This window comes from Staurois parvus, unplaced genomic scaffold, assembly GCF_062004578.1.
Source record: "Staurois parvus isolate SC_StPar_1 unplaced genomic scaffold, SC_StPar_1.0 ptg000205l, whole genome shotgun sequence".
NCBI classification, from domain to species: domain Eukaryota; kingdom Metazoa; phylum Chordata; class Amphibia; order Anura; family Ranidae; genus Staurois; species Staurois parvus.
In genome coordinates, this window is record NW_028318001.1 from 3,292,705 (window position 1) to 3,306,012 (window position 13,308).

A 13,308-nucleotide genomic window follows, 5' to 3' on the forward strand; every position below is an offset into this window, starting at 1 on the left:
CCTACCACCACGGCCAGTAGTGGTGCCGTTGCGCACGGAGGAAGTAGCAGTCAGCCAGTGAAGAGTAGCGGGGGCAAAGTTTCCTACTCGGTGGTGTGGCAATTTTTCCTCAAGCCGCCCGAGGAAGTAAACGTAGCCGTATGTCGACTATGTGGCCAGAAATGCAAGCGTGGCCAGGGGGCCCATGTTGGGACTACAGCGTTGCGTCAGCATATGCAGCGTCACCATTCGGTGGCCTGGGAAAACCGTGATAAACATACGGCGGTTCTGCCTGCCCCAGCCCCCGCTCCATCACCCGCTCCGTTACTTGCTCCGTCACCCGACGTCGTCAATCGCCCTCTATCAGCCAGTCAAGGCTCCAACACCTCTGCTGAGGGGAGTTGTCGCTCATTGGCATCTTCCGCTCGTTCAGATGCTCCTTCTCCTGCTACTCCTCTTCTCGGATTCCGTCAACAGTCTTTCTTGGAATCCGTATCCAAGAGACAACAGTTTGCGAGCACGCACCCGACGGTGCAAAAGCTGAACGTCCTCCTGTCCAAGTTGCTGGTGCTGCAGTCCCTCCCTTTCCAACTGGTGGACTCAGCACCTTTCCGAGAAATGATGGCTTGTGCCGCGCCGCGGTGGAGAGTGCCAAGCCGTCATTTCTTTGCCCAAAAGGCAGTGCCAGCCCTGCATTCACATGTAGAAGAGATGGTGGGCCAGTCTTTGAGCATGTCGGTCTCTGCCAAAGTGCACGGCAGCGCCGACGTGTGGAGCTGTAACTACGGTCAGGGACAGTACATGTCATTTACGGCCCACTGGGTGAACGTGGTGCCGGCACAGCCGCACCAGCAACTTGGACAGGTCACGACGCTTTTGCCTCCACGTTTGCACGTCCTTGGTCCAGCAAGCATGTCCGCCTCTACCACCTCTTTTTCCGCCGTGTCCTCAGCCGCCACCCCCGTGCCAAGTCCCATTACCCGACCGGCATATCACATGTGCAGGGCGCAACGGTGTCACGCTGTGCTGCACCTGGTATGCCTTGGCGAACGTAGTCACACAGGGGAGGAACTGCTGAGTGTAATGAACAGAGAAATCGACAGATGGCTGTCTCCGCGCAAACTAAAAATCGGAACCATGTTGACTGACAACGGAAAGAACATGGTGTCTGCTCTGCGTCAAGGAAGGTTGTGCCATGCGCCATGCATGGCTCACGTGTTCAATCTGGTTGTCAAGCGGTTCCTAAAATCCACCATCCCACTGCAAGACATCCTTAAAATGTCACGTAAACTGTGCATGCATTTCAGCCATTCCTACACCGCAAAGAACACCCTCATTGAGCTGCAGCGGCAGAACGGAATTCCACAGCATCGCCTGATCTGCGACGTTGCAACAAGGTGGAATTCAACCCTACACATGTTAGACCGCCTTTACGAGCAGCGAAAGGCCATCACCGATTTCCTGATGTTACAAGCGGATAAAGGTACTCCCCTGTGTAACTTAGATGTCAGCCATTGGCAGCTCATGCGTGACACCTGCCGCTTGCTCAGGCCCTTTGAGGAGGCCACGCTATTCGTGAGTCGGCAGGACTATGGGATGAACGACGTCATTCCTCTGTTGCACGTCCTGGAACAAATGCTGTTAACAATGGCTGGTCAGGGTGCGGTAGACGTGGCGCACAGATCTCAACGCCACATGACCCCTGTGGGGGCAGGACAGGAAGAAGAGGAGGAGGTAGAGGAGGACATTTGTGCTCAGGAATTATTGAGTGAAATGGGTGGTTTTTCCACTCAGCGGACAGGAGTGGAGGAGCAGGAGCATCTGGTAGAGGAGGAGGAGGAGGAGACAGAGGACCCAGACGCACCGTGGCAGTATGCTGTGGAGATGGAGGCAGGGAGTCCCTCGCATTCCTTGGCACAAATGGCCCATAGCATGCTCGGTTGCTTGCGTAGCGACAGCCGAATAATAACCATCAGACAGAGGGATGACTTTTGGCTGTCCACCTTGTTGGACCCTCGCTACCGGTCCAAAATGGTGGCCTTTTTCACACCTGCTGAGAGGGAGGCCAAAATTACGTACTATAAAAACCACCTATGTAGTCAGTTGGTCTCTGCCTTTGTGCGCCAACGTCCATCCTCAGACACTGTGGGCCCTGTGCGCTCGCGTTCCGCTGGCATGGCAGCAGGGGAGGGGTGGGGTGGTAGGAGCAGTGGCAGCTCCACCAGCAGTGGCTGCCTCAGTCTGCAGTCGATGATGAGTAGCTTTCTTCACCAGCGCAGTGAGGAAACTACTAACCAGCCGCAGCAGCAGCAGCAGCATCAGGTGGACCTGGAGCAGGAGCTCAAACAACAGGCTTGGGCCTACTTGGACAGCACCCTGCCAACCGAGGTAGACAATCCCCTTGACTACTGGGCAACGAAACTTGACCTTTGGCCCCAACTAGCTGAATTTGCCCTTGAAAGGCTGTCATGCCCGGCCAGTAGCGTGGCATCGGAGCGCGTGTTTAGTGCGGCAGGAGGTATTGTAACTCCGCGGAGGACACGACTGTCCACCCAAAGTGTGGAGAGACTCACGTTTGTGAAAATGAATCAGGCGTGGATTAGTCTGGATTTCAAACCACCAGTTCCTGACACAACTGACTAAATCCGCCATGAATCATGCCTCAAACATGTGCCACTTTCAGGTCTCCTCACACACTGCTGGTGTGTAGAATTTTTTGACATAGGGTGCTGGCAGATTATGGGCCTCCTATAGCTGCTGCCAGGCCCCTAATCTGCCATAGGCCCCTATATACCGCTTCCTCATGCTGCTGCCAGGTCCAGAGTCTCTCATGGGTCCCTGTACGGCCTCCCATTGCTGCTGTCTCCATCGCCACACTCTGCTGCCATGTGCCACTTTCAGGTCTCTTCACACTGCTGGTGTGTTAAATTTTTTGACATAGGGTGCAGGCAGATTACGGGCCTCACATAGCTGCTGCCAGGCCCCTAATCTGCCATGGGCCCCTATATACCGCCTCCTCATGCTGCTGCCAAGTCCAGAGTCTGTCATGGGTCCCTGTATGGCCTCCCATTGCTGCTGTCTCCATCGCCACACTCTGCTGCCATGTGCCACTTTCAGGTCTCTTCACACTGCTGGTGTGTTAAATTTTTTGACATAGGGTGCAGGCAGATTACGGGCCTCACATAGCTGCTGCCAGGCCCCTAATCTGCCATGGGCCCCTATATACCGCCTCCTCATGCTGCTGCCAAGTCTAGAGTCTGTCATGGGTCCCTGTACGGCCTCCCATTGCTGCTGTCTCCATCGCCACACTCTGCTGCCATGTGCCACTTTCAGGTCTCCTCACACTGCTGGTGTGTAGAATTTTTTGACATAGGGTGCTGGCAGATTATGGGCCTCCTATAGCTGCTGCCAGGCCCCTAATCTGCCATGGGCCCCTATATACCGCCTCCTCATGCTGCTGCCAAGTCTAGAGTCTCTCATGGGTCCCTGTACGGCCTCCCATTGCTGCTGTCTCCATCGCCACACTCTGCTGCCATGTGCCACTTTCAGGTCTCTTCACACTGCTGGTGTGTTAAATTTTTTGACATAGGGTGCAGGCAGATTACGGGCCTCACATAGCTGCTGCCAGGCCCCTAATCTGCCATGGGCCCCTATATACCGCCTCCTCATGCTGCTGCCAAGTCTAGAGTCTCTCATGGGTCCCTGTACGGCCTCCCATTGCTGCTGTCTCCATCGCCACACTCTGCTGCCATGTGCCACTTTCAGGTCTCTTCACACTGCTGGTGTGTTAAATTTTTTGACATAGGGTGCAGGCAGATTACGGGCCTCACATAGCTGCTGCCAGGCCCCTAATCTGCCATGGGCCCCTATATACCGCCTCCTCATGCTGCTGCCAAGTCCAGAGTCTGTCATGGGTCCCTGTATGGCCTCCCATTGCTGCTGTCTCCATCGCCACACTCTGCTGCCATGTGCCACTTTCAGGTCTCTTCACACTGCTGGTGTGTTAAATTTTTTGACATAGGGTGCAGGCAGATTACGGGCCTCACATAGCTGCTGCCAGGCCCCTAATCTGCCATGGGCCCCTATATACCGCCTCCTCATGCTGCTGCCAAGTCCAGAGTCTCTCATGGGTCCCTGTACGGCCTCCCATTGCTGCTGTCTCCATCGCCACACTCTGCTGCCATGTGCCACTTTCAGGTCTCTTCACACTGCTGGTGTGTTAAATTTTTTGACATAGGGTGCAGGCAGATTACGGGCCTCACATAGCTGCTGCCAGACATGTAATCTGCCATGGGCCCCCGTACCGACTCCTCATGCTGTGACGTTGCAACAAGGTGGAATTCAACCCTACATATGTTAGACCGCCTTTACGAACAGCTAAAGGCCATCACAGATTTCCTGATGTTAAAAGCGGATAAAGGTACTCCCTGTGTAACTTAGATGTCAGCCATTGGCAGCTCATGTGTGACACCTGCGCTTGCTCAGGCCCTTTGAGGAGGCCACGCTATTCGTGAGTCGGCAGGACTATGGGATGAATGAGGTCAAATCGGCCATGGGCCCCCGTACCGCCTGTTCACGCTGATGCTGGTCCCACAGTGTGACCTGGGTCCCTGTACGGCCTTCCATTGCTTCCACTCTGCCATGTGCCACTTTGAAATCTCCTCACACTCCTGCGGTTGTCCATTTTGTCATAGGTTGCTGGCAGATTACAGGCCTTCCATAGGTGCCACCAAGCCCCATATCGGCCATGGGCCCCCGTACCGCCTGGTCACGCTGCTGCTGGGCCCATAGTGTGACCTGGGTCCCTGTACCGCCTCCCATTGCTCCCACTCTGCCATGTGCCACTTTCAGGTCTCCTCACGCTCCTGCTGGTTTCCATTTTGTCATAGGTTGCTGTATGGCCTCCCATTGCTGCTGCCTCCACCGCCACACTGTGGCTCCAAACACTGGTTTTGGCCCCGTGACTGGCCAAAGGAGTGAAGTGTGCAGTGATTCTAAGATCGACGGCACTCATCTGCATGTCATACTGACAGACAGTATTATTTCTCTTCCCCAGCAGACTCCAAGGGCATTTAAATTAAAGGTACAGTGTTCTGCACTAATATTAAGTCTCTCTGAAGCCTAGAAACACCCTTTTTTAAGTTAAATTCACAGCGAATTTATTCGACTCGAATCGAATATTGTCCACGAATTCGCCGAATCAGTCGAATCGAATTTTTCATTTCTTCGCTCATCTCTAATAGTAACATATAGAAAAATACAGTAATTAACAGGCAATGGTATTCATGATATGATAAAAGGATAACTAAATAAAACATATCATGGATGAATGAAATATATCATAAGTAGATAAAAATTATAAAAAATATATAAAAAGTATATCATGAATGGATAAAAATTGCAATGACAAGAACCAATAAGTCAATAAACCAGTAAAATAGCATATAAATATATATATATATATATGTACATATGTATATACACATACATACACATATGCACAGATGCATAGCCATATGTCAGGAATAAATATCATGGTGTGATAAGGTGTGTAAGATCAATGTAGATAAAAAAATCGATGTAGGATAAAATCATAATATTATAATAATATAATGAGATCACTCATTTAAGAAAAGCCACCCAATATTGGATCAAGACTTATGATTAATGTATATCAAAAGTATATTGTATAAAATATATGTATATATCTTAATTTCTGTTCTTTTTTCTTGTTGATATTTGCATGATATTACTCTTACTCCTAACGCTGCGCTTTTATTATTCTTTAATGTGTGTTTTTTAAATTTTTTTGGCAGGACATTTAACAACCTTTTGGGGAACATACATATCACACTCAAGCATTCACTCAACATTTTGTTTAATCATTTTTCTCTTGGAAAGGATGTGATGAGACAGAATCACATTCCAGTTTGTTTTGACAACTTTACGGACCTGCCATTAATGATTATCACATGTACTTATAAGCATAGTTTCACAAGATCATTCAGCACTCTTTTATTTGTGTTTTTTATTTTCCTTTGTCAGCTACTTGCATGCAAAAGCCTGTGTTGTATCCCCTAGCAACAATCGTATTCACCTATATTCTTTTGCTTTTTTGTATTAGAGAATTGTTGTACATGTTTCTTTGTGTTATTGTGCTGCCACTGAAGGACGTTACATTTAGCTTGTCAGAGCCTAGGGATAGGAAAATAATAACCTTACATAAAATGTCGAATGTCTTCACTCCTGCTGAAATTCACACGCACACAGAGCACTTTTATCTTTGACAAACACCGACATATAGGGCCTGTCACTTGATGCATCAATAGCGTCTGTAACACTGCCACTGTTTGCTAAAGGATCAAGCACTAACTAAGAGAATCAGATCATTGTCTAAGGTAAATGAGTTATATATAGGAATCGATGTATGCTTTCTCTAAGATATAAGGATCATAAAAGTTACAGAACATATTTTGAAGTGTTGACATCAGAAAGTGCTTTTCTAGAGGTCATGGAATTTTGAGGTTCTTTCTGTATTTGGAGATAAAGAGTAATCTCAGAAACTGCTTATATATAAAAGGCAGTACATCCAATCAGATTCTGGCATATGAGCTGTTGTCCCAATTTTAATGACTTGATCATACACAGGAATGGCCATATATGACTGGACTATTGTTGGTATCAGAACATCTTTTCAATCATGTATGTCAAGTAGCAGGTCTGTTATCACCACATATTCACAGAGATGTTGACATACAGAGACTACATTAATCATCCCAGTCATTCAAAATGAAGTCATAAAAATAAAAAAGTAATTCAATAATTAAGCCCCATACACAGGCTGGTTATCATCGGATGTCTGCATACATGTAATAAGCACCTCTGTATGCAGTTAGTATTTAAGCATTAAACACAGCTTCAGGCCAAGCATTATAAAAGACTTAATTTTCATTTACTGTTAGATTTCATTATAACCAAAGCTCACTTCTTATTTTAAGCTAGATTTAGTGAAGTTAACAAAAAAATGCCACCTGCTTTCTGGAATTATGTGGTTCCAGAAAAAAATCATATACTCTTGTTCTTGCACCATGCAATTTGAAGCAGTAACATTGAAGAAAGCCATTACTTGCTGATAATTTATACAATAATGAATACATTTAAGGTAACCTAGAGTATGTTTATTGGAAACTATTTTGTGTTTATTAGAAACAAAATTATATAATACAAACATAAACACAGATGTGCAATTTTGGGATCTGTATTTATCTTTGTATTACATAGTAACATAATTAAAATATATCAAAATATATAGAGGTTGATTTAGTAAAACTGGAGAGTGCAAAATCTGGTGCAGCTCTGCATAGAAACCAATCAGCTTCCAGGTTTTTTTTTTTTTGTCAAAACTTAATTGAGCAAGCTGAAGTTAGAAGACGATTGTCTACCATGCACAGCTGCACCAGATTTCGCGCTCTCCAGTTTTAGTAAACCAACCCCATAGTGTAGTCTTATATGCTTAAATAGTACACTGTGAATAAAAAAACACTAATATAACAGCACATAGGGGTAGATTTACAAAACTGCTGCACTGTTCATGGTAGCCAATCAGCTTCTAACTTCAACTTGTTAAATTAAACTGGAGGCTAATTGGTTTTAATGCAAAACTGCATCAGATTTTGCATGCTCCAGTTTTAGTAGATTAATCCCATAAAGTGCATATTAAAATAATAATGACAAGTGTAAATGTCCGTATAAAATTGCATATGTGAATAGTTCCACAGATACGACCTGTTTCCAATAAAAGAACCTATGATAAAGTGCCAAATGCAAAAATGCAAACCACTAAGTGAACTATGGTTACACTCACAAACCAAAAACTCAGAAATGTCTGATCTATATACACCTCCCAAAGTGTTTTCCAACACCTTCAATCACATGCAAAAAGTCACATAGTTTCTTACCAAATACTGTACTGTAGACCATTACCTGATAAATGGTCAGGTGGACTTTAAATGTAAGGTCCCTTCAATGTTATCCAAAGCCGCAATCTGACTTGTCAATGACAGATGTTTCCGACAACAAACAGTGGGGTATAAAGGGTGCATACTGTTCCATGTAAAAGCGAGCTTTATCAAAATGTAGTATGCACTTACATGATATATCTGCATAGTCACATTAGAATGTGTTCACGGACGATGCCGGAGGGAGTCCAACATGTGTCCGACTGTGAGATACTGTATAATGCAAATCTGTGTATAGCATGTAAGTGCATACTACATTTCAATAATGCTCGTTTTGCATATTTCACTATCGTTGGTGCCTTTTCTATCCCTCTGGTGGTTGCTTGCGTGCTGCAGTTTATTATTATATCATTTGTTTTTAAAACTATTGATGACCCTTCTTTTTGAGTAGCAATCTATAGAAATTAGGTGGAGGAGGGCTGTTTATCAGAAGGGGAGCTGTTTATCAGTTGTGAGCTCAGTTACTGTAATTTGTAATCTCTATATTGTATCCTTGACTCACAAGAAATCAAACAAATGTTAACAGATATCAGAAGGTGCTAGAGCAATTTGAAATATACAATATATAAAACCACAAAATTCATAGGAAAGTCCATACAAAATAAATGAATAGCCATGTTTTAATTGTGCAGGAAAAATGATAGGATTATCCCACTCCGTGAACAATCACTTCTCACGTTCACACTATGCAAGTTTCACTCACTAAAAAGATATGCCTCATGTGTGAATGTTTGGCAGAAAACGCCCAGAATGCACCAATCCTCTGAAGAATCTTCCAATACACTAGTAGACTTCAATCTGGAGGTTTCTAAAAGATATGCCTCACATGTGACTGCTCAGCATGGATTGCCCAGGATGCCCCACTCCTCTGAAGAATCTTCCCATACACTCATAGAATAATGAAACGATGGTTCCTCAGATATTAGGCAAAAACAAGGGGAACTTGCAAAGTGTATTACCATAAAAATGTTAAAATTCATTAACCATCCAATAGCCACTCACAAACAAAACAAAGTCAAAATCATACCATATATCCTGGCTGATCCAAAGGCATTAAAATTGGCTATCTCACACATCAACTATTGGTGTGCCTATAATTCGGCTCTTGGATGTTGCTGAGTTGCAGCTACACCTCCAGGATAGTGTGTAACATTGATACAGATTGCCGTTACCTGCACCCTGATGGAGCACGTTGTCACCTGACCTTTTCAAAGAGCCCTTGATTTCTTGCGAGTTATTTATGTGTTTATTAAGGAGGCAGCAGGAGTTTTTTCACAAATTTAGATTAATTGTTTAATAATTTATTTAACTCTATATGCTATTATTGATTGAGGTATCTGTTCATGGTAATTTCCATAGCCCAGAGTTATTCAAATTACTTTGTACCATTGTCTACTAATTTTAGCTTGTGATTGGGCATTGCAAGCAAATATGTCAAAATATTAATTTGTTTTGTTATGTTGTTTGAGTTATCTTGTTACTGATCCAACAGTCAAACTTCCAGGATTATATAATGTATCATGCAGTTTTGATTCCATTCATGGTTTTCATTTTTTTTGGAAGTCCTTCAGGTTGTTGGTTTTTCTAAGGATGCATTCCTTTTTTTGTTGTAGCTACTAGAATGTAAAGTTCAAAACACAATGTTTTTAAATTGTCTACCTAAATAAAGCTACATTTCAGTGGATCTGAAATGCTGGACATTCCATTTTGAAGATATTCACATGTGTTTCTTCCTAGACCAAAGGATTACTTTTATGGTTGAGCTGACAAATGTCACTCAAGTCCCTTGTCCCCAACTCAGCAGAATCAATATGCAGACCACTGTTTATTTTTTGCTAGTCTAGTAAAAATTTACTTTTCCCCTATTGCCAATTATTAATGTGAATAATTTTGTTCTGGAACGCTTACCAGAATGGCAGGTGAAGGAACAGAATATATTATAGATATTGGTGTCACTAACTTTTTTTGTATATCTGGTGTGCCATTGTTCAAAGCAAATTTCACGTTTATTATTCCTAATCCATGCCCTTCAAAATAATAGACTTCTCTACGTATCATTTTAAGCTTCTCTCTGTATTTTCTTGCCTTTGAAAAATGACAGGAGTGAATATGCACTTTTATTTAAGTGGAGCTGCAATATAAATACATCAAAATAAAAAAATGGTAGAGTTGAACTGAATAAAGATCCATAAGAAAAGTTCAATTTTCAAAAGAATTAAGTCATAATATATTTGTGACTTTTAAGGGATCACAACCTACCGTACATTCCTAAAACTTTTTTGTTTTCATCTCTACCTATACTTTTTTTTTTGTTTCTGTGATCAAGGGGGAAACATGCTTTTCTATTTCTTCTTACCTTTCTTTGTTTTCTCCTTTTCCTTTGCAGATGATCCAGACCGAAGAATTAATGTTGCACTCACCACAAAAGGTATGCTATGTTCTACTTTTTCTCTGCAAATTACTTTAACTATATCTTACCTTTTGGTCAGTACGGGAAGATAAACAAATGGAGAGGTTGGTTGATTTGTTTAATCTTGTTAATATAAAAATGTAACTTCTATGTAGCAGCTTGTGTTCAAAAATTATTACAAAAATATATACATTTTCTAATGGATAATATGGGAAGTATTGTATGTGGTTTGAATTCTGAAAAATGACTCTGCTTCTAAAACAATAAACATGTTATAACATGACAAGTAGTGTAACATGGTTAATATTATGTTTAAGACACTCTCAAACCTATATGTGTGTAATATGTGGTATTGCATGCATTTTCACATGTGGTTACATGCACATGTATTTTTATTTACTTTGATGTAAATTTTTCTAATCATGGTAATGTCGTTTTTTGCTCATACATTATGCAAAGTTGTAATGGAACTTTAAAGCTCAATACCAGGCAAATAGCTCAATGTCTAATCATTAAAAAAAAGAATCTCATACACAGACTGGGAGAGTGGAAATAAATAATGAACAACTTTATGTGTGTTTATTAGAACTGTCACCTGAAAATTTCAAATTAAGTATAAAATGAAAAAATTCTTAAGATGAAGCTTCAGTGACAGTCACATTGGCTGAAAATATGCAATCCATGCGGAGATATAGGTAGCTGAAGTTGTGTGCAAATTTGGACTTTTACAGTTTATATCAAGTGGCATCCCTCCTCTTTCATTTTCTTGAGCTTCCCTATCAGCTCTGAGTAGGCAACTCACTCATCAGGAGTAGGTCGGAGTTGGATCTATGTAAGCCTATAGTACGCATAGACATTTACAGGCATATTAGCAGAGAAGTATTTACAGGTGTAAAAAAAAAAAAACCCCATCAAAGGCACATTTAGAAGAAGAGCTAAAAAAATGCTAAACACATCTAACATTTAGGTACACTTAGTGTTTGATTGTTAATGCATTTTAATAGCCAGAAATTAGTATTCTGGCCAGAGGAATCTATTAATGCTCAAATACTCGACCAGCCTAAATGCACTTAAATTATTATTATTATTACACAGGTTTTATTTAGCGCCAACAGTTTGCTCAGCGCTTTAAAACATTTGCAATATGTGGCTGTTACAGAGTTTTAAGCCACCTTTCTCCTGCCAGGGGTTCTGCCATTCAGAGGGGCTAAACAAATGCCCTGTGTGCATGAAGCCTAAAAGTTCAAATTTGTCAGCAAATTTAGTTGCCTATATCTATGCATCTACAAATCATTTTAAAATGTGTTTTTTACCCAAGCTAATGTCTGCTTGTACTCCAATTACATAAAATAAGAGTTTTGAACATCGGTAAATTAGTATACAGTATGTTTTATCACCCTACCACCATCTCACCATCAAATAAAGGTGGGATCCTCATGATCTAGACCAAGCTGCCTAAACCAACATACGGTGAACTAAAGGGGATCACCAATATACAAAGTAGCTATAAAAGAGGACCTACTGTGGTGTATAAGAGCGTAATGCTTTATTGAAAAATCAGCATCAAAACATTACATGCATGTCAAATTGATGGAATCTAAACCATCCTCCAAGCACCATTAAAAACAAAAGATTGACAACGTTGTCAACTTTTAAAACTTGAGCCTGCACCACCTACACACCACACTTACACACAGCCTCATAAAGATAAAGTAGAGTTTACTAAACACAATAACCTCCTTAAAAAAGAAATAGATAAACTTAAAATAACCTGAAGTTTAAAAGGGATTTAAATTGGATTTAGATGATTAAATAAAAGAGTAGATCTTTGTTATAACCCCAAGAAGAGGAAGAAGTAAGTCAAAAGAAATTAAATTTCAAGAACAAGATCACGGACAGTGGCCACTTCCTTGGAAAGTGAAAAAGGACAAAGATTTTTTAGAAGAAGGCTCCCCAAGGAGGGAGGAGGTATCTCCTTCAAAGGGATCCTGAAAGGAGGGAGGGGACAAGGCTCAGAATGAAAAAAAGTAAAAGGATTAGGACAACCAGTGGAGTTGGAGAAGGCCAGAATGTCAAAATAGACGTATATCTAGACTATACAACAAGTAGATGTAAAGATATGAAGGTAATAAATCTCTCAGATTTTCAACTCGAAAACAGACACATCAGATTTTTGCTGAAGGGTTTTACCTTCATGCCAATGAACAAAATGGATCTTTTTGAGACATATAAAGACGTATGTCTGTTCTTGAGGAAAGTCTATTTGAGACTGATTCATTTTGTTTCGGTAAGCAATCGCTCTTCTTTATAATCACAATTCTACCTTCCTTCAATTCTCTCAATGCTGTCCTTTCATTAGATGTTAAATTGTCATAGGTACCCTTCATTCAGTTCACCCTGTTAAGGTCATTTTCAGAAACAACAACTTCAGCAGGGAAAGACGTTTCAGAAGTAGTGTTCACCAACCACATCCCCTTTACTGACATTATCTCTGATTCCAATTAAGAGCCAATATTCCTGATTCAAAAACTGCAGGTGCCAAACAGATCTTTGAGGTGCTCAGTGTTTTGATAGCACCCCACATATAGGTCTCAATAGAGGGAAAGGGGGACATTTTATCCTCTTGGTGCTTTGTCCTTGTTTTAAGCCTCCTGTGGATAGTTACATAGTTACATAGTCTGGCTGAAAAAAGAAGGACGTTCAACCATTAAAAAAATATTCAGGTCTCTTTTAAGCAATCCACTGAGCTGGGCAGAACCAACTCTTGAGAGATTCTATTTCACATTTACACAGCTCTCACTGTGAAAAAACCTTTCCATGTTTGGTGATTAAATAGCTTTTCTTCCAGATGTAAAGGGTGCCCCCTTGTCCTCTGTGATGACCTCAGGGTGAATAGCTCTA

The 13,308-nt window shown here is 42.2% G+C and overlaps 1 protein-coding gene across 1 annotated transcript in view; it reads left to right on the top strand.

The window, feature by feature from the left end:
* Nucleotides 1-13,308, top strand: part of SNTG1 (syntrophin gamma 1) — a 709,360-nt gene that overhangs the window by 330,000 nt on the left and 366,052 nt on the right. Inside the window, exon 3 of the mRNA XM_089678410.1 lies at nt 10,384-10,425. The gene's annotated coding sequence lies outside the window, so the exon portion shown is untranslated. The remainder of the gene's footprint in view (nt 1-10,383; nt 10,426-13,308) is intronic.